The sequence below is a fragment of the Acipenser ruthenus genome, chromosome 17, assembly GCF_902713425.1.
Source record: "Acipenser ruthenus chromosome 17, fAciRut3.2 maternal haplotype, whole genome shotgun sequence".
Lineage (NCBI taxonomy): Eukaryota > Metazoa > Chordata > Actinopteri > Acipenseriformes > Acipenseridae > Acipenser > Acipenser ruthenus.
In genome coordinates, this window is record NC_081205.1 from 2,089,829 (window position 1) to 2,102,318 (window position 12,490).

The 12,490-nt window shown below is 38.9% G+C and overlaps 1 protein-coding gene across 1 annotated transcript in view; it reads left to right on the forward strand.

Annotated features, from left to right (window-relative positions):
- Nucleotides 1–5,030: 5,030 nt before the first annotated feature.
- Nucleotides 5,031–12,490, forward strand: part of LOC117422983 (phosphoinositide 3-kinase regulatory subunit 5-like) — a 29,370-nt gene continuing 21,910 nt past the window's right edge. Inside the window, exon 1 of the mRNA XM_034038261.3 lies at nt 5,031–5,276. The gene's annotated coding sequence lies outside the window, so the exon portion shown is untranslated. The remainder of the gene's footprint in view (nt 5,277–12,490) is intronic.

Sequence of the window (12,490 nt, forward strand, 5' to 3'; positions counted from 1 at the left end):
CCCTTTTTCTCGCACCTTCAAAGGCTGAGCCCTGTGGTGGGGGGACAGTGCAAAAAGAATTTCAAGAAGTACGAATTTTATTAGTCGGTGGACAAAAACTAATAACGTGCGTGTGTGTGTGTGTGTGTGTGTGTGTGTGTGTGTGTGTGTGTGCCTGCACCTTGCCCTTAAAGGGACACTGGCGTTGAATAGTGTGGATTTCATGGTTCTCTGAACGCCACTATGCTAAATCAGAGAAAATGCACACTTCCAAACAAACAAACAAACAAACAAACAAGCAAGACATGTAGAGAGAGTACAAAGACAGAAAATACCAGGGTAACACACATGAATCAAATTACAATAGGCCTATTGAGACATTTATGAAAAACAATATTGGTCAAAAAGGGGATGCTGAGATAAATATATTTTATATTCAGTCATTTGTTTTATTTGATGTTCTTTTTTAATACTACTACTAATAATATTAATAATAATAATAATAATAATAATAATAATAATAATAATAATAATATAGTTACCCAACGCCATTATCCAGCAGCAGTCATTGATCACGCTCTACTGTGTGTAACATAGTCGTTTAGAAATTTGCGGTACTTTGGGATATTTTGGTAACTTTGGGGTACTTTGTGGTAACTATGAGTGTAATTTGTGGTAATTTGCGGTACTTTGTGGTAATTTGCAGTACGTTGTGGTAACTTTGTGGTAATTTACGGTACTTTGTGGTAATTATAGGGGTACTTTGTGGTACTTTGTGGTACTTTGTGGTACTTTGTGGTAACTTGCGGTACTTTGTGGTAATTATAGGGGTACTTTGTGGTACTTGGTGGTGACATTGTGGTACTTTGGGGTAATTTGCGGTACTTTGTGGTAATTTACGTTACTTTGTGGTACTTGGCGGTAACTTTGTGGTACTTTGTGGTAATTAGTAGTTGACCGTTCATTCCTTCACAGTGTATATATACTACATACGAGGAAGGTTTTGTCTTAAGAACTATGAACGAATCTGTCTACAGACATGGCCAACTTGTTATAACAGTAGATTATTATTATTATTATTATTATTATTATTATTATTATTATTATTATTATTATTATTATTATTATATAAAAAAAAAATATATATATTTACATTAACATTCCATGCTTTCTCTCTTTAAAAACGTGGTGTAAGGTTTATTGTCAACATCCTGAACTTTGCAGCATCCGTTTGGCAGGGCATTGCTTAGATTTAACACTATCTGGATTCACAATCCCTGATCAGCAATAATCCTGGACTATCTAATGTTAATTAATGTAAGGAAGGTCAAGACTAGTTCTAATCAGGGTCCGTGAAACCAATAGTAAATTGACGCACAAACTGACAAATGTGACAACAGTCTGCCGACTGCAGCATGTATGTTAGCATGCATTCTAATTATGTACAAATACCGCCACCTTGCGGATTCTAGAAGGCTGTGCTGAATTATGTTCTGTACTACGTCAATTTGTGCAGAAAGGTTACAGTCGCAAGAACAATCTCTCTCAGTTGGCCAAATTGATGCACAGGCATCCACAACGATGTGGAAATGAGTACTGATGTATATAAATGATTCCCCCCCTTTTTTTTTTAACCCACCACCATGTGTGTTATATTAGGATTTTTTAGTTCTGTTTATTTGGCAGGATGTTGAAAATTAGTATAAGAAATCAGGAATGTCCCTAGGAATAACAAGGGTCATTTAATCCGATTGAAATCTTGTGGATTTGTTATTGAAAAAATAAAGTTTCTTTCGAAATGTGTGAATATGTAGGGTTCAATCTTTATGAGTTCCAGCCAATATACATCCCTGGATGGACTGGGGGGCAGCGTCTGACTAATCTCAACAGAATCCATGTGAGAGAGCCTGTTCATTAAGATCATTGAAGTTTGAACTAACCTCCGCAGACTTTCCTCCACAGGAGAGGCGAGGGAGCCCAGAAATGGGTTACCACACTTCAGTTTAAAGATCTGTTTTAAAACATGTATACATGTATTATAAACAAGGAACAAGCGACTGCCACGTTTTAAAGAAACTTTAATGTTTAGTTCTGTTACAGCTGGCTGTTATTAACGGTCTAAAATTGTTCATGCCAACGTTTATAAGACGATTCTAGATGTGTTGTTAATTATTTATAATGGATCTTCACCATAGATCCAAACGGATTAACTGCCTAACAGGTTCAGAAACAAACTTTTAAAGAAGGTTTTTTTTTTTGTTTAATTTTTTTTTATTTAGGATGCATCTTTCGACATTGACAAGCTTGTGATTGACTTCATTTTGTCCTCGTTGGTTCTTTGATCACTGATTAGTCCTGTAGAATGCCACAGCTTGGTATTTTCTGTTCAGGTCTGTGGTGAAAAAGAGATCTTTGTTAATTACACATCCTCTGACATTTAAGAGAGTGATTCCAGAGTCAGTGTATGGGGCTCCTAGTCATCTCTCCGTCTCCAACATGTCTGAGCTGTGATATTGGAAAGTGAGTCTAGTAACATTAATCAGAAGTGAAGACTATAGTTATGACAGACAGCATCATCACTGCATCCCAGACAAATAGAAAATCAATGCACAGTAAAAAAAGAAAACTGTACTATGCAGTCACTGGCACTTACCACCCAGAATTGATTCCCTTTTAATAATACAAACTTACAGCACTGATGATGGCATTTGCCAAATCATTAGTTTGCCTTGGGATTTCTAATTGATAACTATTTTATAAATTCTGTGAATACATCATTAAAAAAAGACGCTCAACCTGTTCTCCTGGGGATAAAACATCAACTTAAGAGCAATATTTTTGACTATCTAAACCCTGTAGTCTCACTTGCTATTTAACAGCATCTTAGTCTCCCATCTGCACTTCTGCAAGCTGTAGCATCCAGTTACTGCCCTCTACTGCAGATGTGCTAAACTCATGCAGCCTGTCCCTTTTTTGTCTGGTACAGCATGTGCTTATATACATTCTGACACCAGATGGCAATGTTCTGCTGTTTGTGTGGTACAGGGATTCAACGGTATAAGCATGTCTAATCATAGATATGACTCTGCTCTAACTCACAAATAGATTTCATGCTGTTGGCAAGTTGTTTCGCATCAGAATAACTCATCTAAGATATTTTGAAATCCTTTAGCGGAACTGTGTTGACCAGAAATGTGCTGACTTAAAATGGGATGAGCATTTATAATTATTAGCCAGTGTATTATTGGAAACAGGCTATTACTGGTAGTGTATAGCTGTTTCTGAAACATTAATGTCCCATATAAACTCTTCAGCTCACCACTGTTATGTGGCCTCTGCAGCTCATGCCCACAGGTATTTGTTTTTATGAATGCTGTATATCCTGCCTCCGTTGTCTTGAATGCTGGTCTCCTGTTCCCATGGTGTTTTTATTCTAATCTCGTAGATTCATTGCACACCAGAGACACACCCATAACCTCAGGCACTCAGTCATACATTCAAAGGTAGACATTTGCTTGTCTAGCTGAAAAACATGCCTTTGTCAGTGCTGAGTGCTAGCATTTATTCTCAAGACCTAATTCAATGAACTTTTAGCTGTGATAAAGCATTTACAGAACATGCATTACACAAAGGGAATGCAAACATCAGTAATAAGACAATACACAATGCATTTAGTCAAATCTACATGATTCATGAATCAGTGAAATCAGCTTCCTTGGCGACAGTAAAAGTGCCACTAGTACTAACATCTGCCATTAAAAAAAAAAAGATTTCTAGCAAATATCTCTGATGTGTAGACGTTATATTCATATTGTTGAATTGTATTCTGTGATATTGCAACATAAATAATAGAAACACGAAAATACTGTATGTGCTTCACAATATGCATGAATGAATGTGGAAATTAAACTATTTTTCACTATTGTAATTATATTATCGATGTAATACATTATTTATCTTCCAAGGGCAAATAGAAAATACAAAATGTGCAGCATATTTATATATATATATATATATATAGAAAAGGAAAGTTGACTTTACACAAGTTATAGAAGCTATGCAAATGTTAGGCAAATGAATGATACCCGCTTTTTTCAGGGAGCTGAATTTGTGTCCTATCAACACGGCTAAAAGAGGAACAGAGCCAGAGCTAACCGCTAGCGGGGGTTCTGCGTGAGACTGCAATAAACAAACAAGTAAGTGAAACTCAAGGTTCAAAACAACAACTGCATTTGCCTGCCATTTGCATTTGATATTTGTATATTTTGGAGTTTACATTTAGTTTTTGAATGAAGGGCACACACTATTGAATTCTCAATGGGGTTCCTTATACACTAGGGGGTCTTATGAATTGTCAGAGAGTCTATCACCAGGGCTGCTTTAGCTCATCCACAAAAAAAATAAAGTCTACACTACAGCTGAAACTTTTTTGGCTTAAATGGAAACCTCAGTTACTAAGCAGTTACCAAGTAATGCTGCTTTGTGAATTAATGATTTTGTAAGGAGTGTACAATGTGCTATGTAAGGGTTAACACATAGATGCTAGATAGCTCATGTTACAGCAGACCCGTCCTTATAAAAGTTTACCACAGTATTTCTGCTTAGTATTTTTCCCATGGATATACTAATACATTTACTATAGTTGGTTTCGTTTGGTATAGCCATGGTTTCCCAGGTTTATAACTATGATTTAGCAAACCTCTTTACAATGCTAAAATATGGTTCATCGTATCTTCACTGTCCTTTATTGCTCCTTGCTATGTTTGTACTAAGGTAAACTTTTATAAGGGTTATAAATAATTAGTTATTTTATGGTAGTCTTTTTTTAAAGTGAGTTTGTTAGCTAGTGCCTGAAAATGTTATTGAAGAAGAAGAGGGGTGCTTCTCTGTAAAATACTTATACTAGTATAATATTTAAGAAATAAGCACAACTAGCACCAATGCAACTGCAGAAAGCAAGAAGGCTTGCTACAGTAGTTCCTTTTAAGTGATGCAACAGCTGGTAAGCCCCGCCCTGTTTTCAACACAGACGCTGCCTTCCTTTTTCTAGCCTGTCCTGTACCTTTCATTCAGGTCCTGTTTGCAGTTCAGAAGCCCAGCAGACGAGACACTTTGTGAAACTCAAACAGTTTGTTTTTCTTTGAGGTACACTCTGTTCATCAGTGAAGGATGTGGTTACTTCAACAGAGCCTGATACCCCCTGCACACGCGTGACAGAGATCTCTGGACTTGGCACACAGCGGAGTGAACTGGCGGAAAAGGGGATGGACTATGCAATAAAGCCTTTAGAGTCCCAGGTAAGGCACACGCTTTAGTGTGTATGTGAGGAGCAGCTGTATCAAGGCCATTAGGATCTTGAGCTTTTATAGATATCTTTTAACAAACCTCTCTGGTGATATATTCATTAGGTTACGACAATGCTACAACTACTTAATGTTATAGATAATTAGATATCTTATTATTACATAGTCTATAACACAGTATTGTTATAGCTCCTCGTTATCATTATTAATAGTCAGTGAATGTCATTATTCATAGCACATGTATGTAACATAAATACAACAGCGTGTCTGCCGAGGCTGTGTGGTCCATTTGTTAAAGGGCTTGTAACCAGAAGTTCACACCCCAGCCACTAACTCACTGTGTGACCCTGAGCAAGTCACTTAACCTCCTTGTGCTCCGTCTTTCGGGTGAGACGTAGTTGTAAGTGACTCTGCAGCTGATGCACAGTTCACACACCCTAGTCTCTGTAAGTCGCCTTGGGTAAAGGTGTCTGCTACATAAACAAATAATAATACCTTCAGTAGTAGCCAGTAGTGTCGTCTTATAAATGGATGTGAGTGCAGACCAGCCTTCTTGGCAGGGCTTCCTAACAGAATGGCTTGCAGTGAATTTGTAGGGGGTGTACATTTATAATGTATTTTAATAGAGTGATACCGAAGGCTTCTTATCTCTTATCGGTACTAGCAACACCATCGCTTATCATTTTTTGTTTGGCATTTTTATGCAGGTTTTTTTATTACAATTGAGATGAAATGTTTTAAACTGCTGCCTCCGGATATCTAATCACTTCCTGTACTGCAGGACAGTCTCACTCTAATGGGTATATCAGCATGTCAGAGCAATCTAGAGTAATTTATTCTCTGCATAGTCTGAATTAAAGTTAGAGCTTAGAGGATCCGTAGTGTTGGACCACTGTGCTGCAATGATATGGCATGATATTTTAGTTTGCTGTGTTAAAAAGTGTATGTTATATTCACATTTAATAACGGCTGTGTCATATATGCCATTCAAATGATATGCCCATGAAACTGAGGAAGTGAGGAATTCTGTCTAAAGCTGATACACATTAAATACATTGATTTTAAACCCTTTGTTAGCAGTCCCTTGAGTTTCTGTTAATAGTCATTTGATTACATAGAGCTAACACAATCTCTCGCTGAATTGTTTTAGTCATTGCGTTGAATAAGAAGCCCACGATCATTTCGAATCCTGTTCATGTAAGTGACTCTGTGTCTGCTCAGGATAGCACCACCGCAGTTTAATATTATTATTATTATTATTATTATTATTATTATTATTATTATTATTATTATTATTATTATTTATTTCTTAGCAGACACCCATATCCAGGGCGACTTACAGTCGTAAACAAAAATACATTTAAAGAATCACAGTACAAGTATTAATACAATTAAGAGCAAGATAAAATACAATGACTTTGGTTCTAGCAAGTACAAATATGACAAAATACGATTCAATAACGGAGCAGATAACAGTGTCAGTGAGAGTTACATCAGGATATTTTTAAATACAAAATACTACAGATTAAATAACACTTGTGACAGATTACAGTACTCTAAAGTACAGGATTAAGGAAGAGTGTAAAGTGTCCAGAGGGAAAAGAGGAGTTCTACAGGTGCTGTCTGAAGAGGTGAGTCTTGAGGAGGCACCGGAAGGTGGTCAGGGACTGGGCAGTCCTGACATCTGTAGGAAGGTCATTCCACCACTGCGGGGCGAGGGTGGAGAAGGAGCGGGCTCTGGAGGCAGGGGAGCGTAGAGGTGGTACAGCCTGTCTTCTAGTGCAGGAGGAGCGGAGAGGTCGATTGGGGGTGTAGGGAGAGGTGAGGGTCTGGAGGTAGCTGGACATGTTTAATCCTAACAGCGCTGTGTGAATTGAATTGCAGTTTCTGTGAAGTCACACTGCCACTAAAGGGATGTCAAAAAAAGTGTCAGAGACCGAGCCTCACAAGAGATGGTCCTGAGTGAGAAGGCTGTCTTTACGGTTAGTCATTCGCATGCTGCTCTTTACAAGCACATCTGAGAAAACCCACATGTATTAGTGAAACATGCAACAATGCAGATTAGGCCAAGGGGTTACAGTATTTAGCCAACACATTGCAAGCCTATGACTGTACATCACTTCGGTGACCTTCAACTTCTAATTATTAATCACAGTAAAGCCTCTTGTTATCAGAAAGCCCCTTTACTTGATCCCGGGGGTGTTTTTACACCAATCTGGGTAATTCTTCATATTAGCCGTGCTGTTCAGGTCTGTTTTAATCACCTCCACGGCATCCAATCTCCTGGTGCTCCTGATGGACCTTTCCACCAGCCTGGCTCACGTATTGATTCTGCAATCGATTTTGTTTGTTACTGACAGTGCCCTCATTTTGTAGTCATGTATACATATTTCCGACTTTACAACTAAGTGCATATGGTTATAGACCAAGAAGTCAAATTCCCCTCCCACCTGTTTCCAAGGTTTACATAAGAGTGGAATAAGAAATCCTAGGATGTTAGACGTTTCTTAAGATAAATAAATATATTTTTTGATAGGTAAACATGGGATGTTTTTAAATAGAAAAATAAATCTGGGTACAATTTTAATCAAATTTACTTCCAATACATGATAAGGGTAGAAGTTCACATCTCTTCATGTCTCCAAATATGTTATCCCTTGAAGAGCCCCATTATAATCATGTAGATCAGCTGTAGGGGTTTTGTAATTTATTGGCAATGTGTTCATACCGTATATGCACAGGTTTGATTTATTTGCAGTTATGAATCACGTACACAATTGCTCATGAAATCAAAGCTAATTAAGCTGCCACCCCTACACTGAAGCGATGTTATCCAGTTACAAGGGTAGCATACGTTCATTTTTCTTCTGCATACTTCCTCATATTTTGCAAGCACAAGTACTTCATGCACACATGTCTTTTGACGTAAGCCTGTCTCTTGCGGTAAGGTTGGTGGTTATGGCAACAGAATACTTCTGGAGTCATCAATCATGACACACTAGGCGATCTCTGGGCCTATAGGAACTAGCAGGTGCTCAGGCGGGGCTATCCCTTCAACAGCAGTACTGCAATGATTCAGACTTTACTCTGTAATCTGGGTCAGATCTTAATGTTGAGGCTTTATATCAAGTAGGGAACCGTTACAAAGAAACACAGAGTGAATAATGAGGCAGCTTACACTTACTGTTGCTCTATTCTTGTTCAAGGTCCTCCTTTTCACTGTCCACCCCCCAATTTGTCTTTGTTCTGGGATAAATAGATTCAGGTTCCTGCCATAGTGAATCACACACTGAAGACACCTTGCTTAGCTTGCTCTTTGGTTGAATGGGAAGATGTTTGTCTGTTTTGTGTCCAGCCCCTGCCTCTCCATCCAATTCAATGGGCTGAGATGCCAAGCCATTACAACAGTCACATTTTGTTGCATAAGACTACCCATATAAAGCAGGAAAGACTAGACAGTTATGAGGGCTGACCTCGGTTCATGTTTCTGATAGTGACGCCATCAGATAGGGAACGTAGTAAAGTTGTCCATTGTTACAATATTCTCTGTGTCAGAGGTGAGTCATTGTGTGAAAGGACACAAACTTTCCATTATTGCAGTCAAACAGTTACCGGAGGAAGTGTAAAAAAAAAAAATAGTTGGTTTTCCCTGAGATTTTAGATTGGCACTCCACTTAGACGAGACTACCTCTATTTTGTTGTATGTGGATGGCTGTTTTGACAGTAGCGACCTGATTTCTCCATGCAGTGTGGCCTAAATAAAATGGAAAATGGAAAGGGGAAAGACCACGTTTTACGGTGACGGTATTTACTGTTGATCCGGCTCAAACTGTGGCCGCATGGTGTGCAGGGTGAGTCATACATGGGAGCGCAGGTTTGCGTCCTGGCTGTGCAAAGACGCTGGTCTTCACATTTTCTCTGGCGCTCCCATGTGTTAGGGAGGGACTGTTCCTCCTCATCACGCTACAGCAGACTCTACTGGCCAGGCACCTAGTGAGCTAGGGCAGACATAGCAGGGCTGGCTTTTTTGACATCCGCTCTTGAATTCCTGGGTGTAAAAGAGGCTTAGTCGTGGGATCGGAGGACGCCCACTGAGCCTTCAGTTCTCCTGAGCTGTGTGGGGAATTGCTACGGTGAAGGGAAAAAAATCATTGGCCCTTTCAAACTGGGGGAAAAACAGGAATAAAATATTTTGCCACTCTCAATTAATAAAAAAAAACAGAACTGGAATTGCTTGTTGCCTAAAAGAGTCATTGTCAGGGTGAGCTTATAGAGTCATAAAAAAAAAAATCACAAATGAAAAAAAAACAAAAAACTTTTTACGCCACTACTGTATATGTGTTCTCGTTAACACATTGTTTGTGTTTTGCTTTCTGATGGCTTCTACTTGAACCTATATATTGTCCACCCATCTCCTCTAAATCATAAGACATATTGTGGAGATCAATGAGCCATGCATGGCTCCAGGGATATCTGTTGGACAGCCCTAGTCTAAAAGGCTTTGCTTTACTGTTGCATGTTAAAGCAGCTTTTTTTGTTTATATTCTAACAAGATGATCTCATTGGTTTTAAAGGAAGCAATTTCCAAAGTGGCTTCCTCCTTAGCCAGGTTACTTCTCCTTTTTAAAAAAAGACTAGAAGTGTTTGACTGGAATGTTATTCATACAAAATGCAGAAGTAAGAATGAACATGCTGAAAGTTCGAAGCAAATACAATAACTTTGGCCAAACTTGTTTTTGTGCAACAATTTGCGGACTTGAAAGTTGCGTGCAAGATAAAGTCACGTTCAGAGGTTTCTAAACCAGAGATCAAGCCACAGAGATTTCTGTAGCTTGTTTTGGCTTCACTCTAGATCCACATTTCACACTTTTGACTGAAATTGAACTTGTCTTTTTGACTTCGTGCCTAAGGTTTGGTTTAAGAAAATGTGGAAGTGTGGCCCTATTTGGGGAAAATGACTCTGAAAGGAAGCTTGTGTTCCACAGACTAGAGTCACAATATCGGTTGTTGACACAGATCTTTGTTTCTTTTAAACAGATCCTCAGCCAGCAGGACTATTTGTACAATGAGTAATGTTTAATGTGTGTAGAGAGTGTTGGCCTCAATGTTGTATAGTATAATATTTAGAGTCCATCACAGAGCTGGATCTTATACACAAGAAGATTTTATATTATAGAGTTGTTTTGTCATAACACTGTACAAAACTAAACAGCATCAACATGGCTATAATACTGAGACAATTTTAGTAAATCTGGATATAGATATCAAAGTTGCTGAGTCTCGCTGTACTGCACACAGGGTAATGCTTGAATGAATAAAACCATGTAAGCTGATGGAATTACAGAAATGTGTAAGTGGGTTTTGTTCACTAAGTTTATATATTGATAGAAAAATACTTCAGACACACAACACAGACAATTCTGCAGGATGTCTGACTTAATGATGTGGTTATAATTTAAGAAAACAGAGCTTTGAAACTGGGGCTTTTAACACTGTTCTTATCCTGCTCTGCAACCTAGCTGGTGCATGCTATGTAACTAATACTGAATATCAAAGTGTTGCAGATTGCAGAAAAGCTACACACTCTCCAGGGCAGGGAGAACTTGCAGGATTTCGGCACAAACTTAAAGAGATTGAGAAGCAGCATTAGGAAGCAAAGTTGCTTTTTTTTGACATGTAGGAATAAAAGGTGTTAGACAACCCTTTAACACTTCACTGAGAAGACGACCCTTTAACACTGCACTGGGAAGACAACCCTTTAACACTGCACTGGGAAGACGACCCTTTAACACTGCACTGGGAAGACGACCCTTTAACACTGCACTGGGAAGACGACCCTTTAACACTGCACTGGGAAGACGACCCTTTAACACTGCACTGGGAAGACGACCCTTTAACACTGCACTGGGAAGACAACCGTTTATCACTGCACTGAGAAGACGACCCTTTAACACTTCACTGGGAAGACGACCCTTTAACACTTCACTGGGAAGACGACCCTTTAACACTGCACTGGGAAGACAACCCTTTAACACTGCACTGGGAAGACAACCGTTTATCACTGCACTGAGAAGACGACCCTTTAACACTGCACTGGGAAGACAACCCTTTAACACTGCACTGGGAAGACAACCGTTTATCACTGCACTGAGAAGACGACCCTTTAACACTGCACTGAGAAGACGACCCTTTAACACTGCACTGGGAAGACGACCCTTTAACACTGCACTGGGAAGACAACCCTTTAACACTGCACTGAGAAGACGACCCTTTAACACTGCACTGGGAAGACGACCCTTTAACACTGCACTGGGAAGACGACCCTTTAACAATAACACCAATAATTAAATCTGGAACTGGTAAGCCCTTATATTAAGTGTCTCCTAATTATCCTGGTTTACACCTTACTAGTGCTAAAATTACACAGGTGGTTGTGTAGTTACACTTTAATTACTGTGGCTAATACAGTATAATTACTTAGCGATTAGAGAGAGAGTTCATGTAAAGTGCTAAGCTAGGATCACATGGTGAATTTGATTTGCTGATCCAAGAGGAGAGCAAGGTGCCCAGGGCAAGCTTAAGGCTTTCTTACACGGCTGTTTGTGGAAGAAAGGGTTGCAAAAACAACATAATAAACAATGCAACTAGAAATATGGGTGGTTGCTGATCATGAGGTTCCTGATGTTTCACGAAAACAGTCAGGTCTTTAATCTTTAAGAAGTGAAGGTGTGGGACCCTGTGGTTTTATCAGTTTCAATATGATTCTTTTTTTTTAAGTCAACTTAACAATTCCAATTCACAGAGAACAAATCTTTACATTACGTGTAATACACTCAAGCAGTCTGTTTCTTAATGCACCATTTACTGGACTACCAGTGATCTTACTAGCTTCTTATGGAAGCAATGACCTCACTTCCAAAGGCTCACAGATCACCTCCTTAAGCCCAAAGACGTGCAGGGACCCTAAAGCAAAGTTAAAGCCCCCTTAGATGATGATAAGGAAGCTGGGTTGTCCAAATCGCTATTTGAAGTTAATAAACAAGCTAGTTTATCACCCGGCTTTTTGATTCTTTTAAATGTTAAATAAATAGGATTTCCATTATACATTTGAAAAACAAAGGCATTTTTTTGGTGCACATTTACCAGGATTTGGAGCAGCGTGCACAAATCATTAAAAAAACTACCAGAAAATGGTGTTTGGTTTTGAA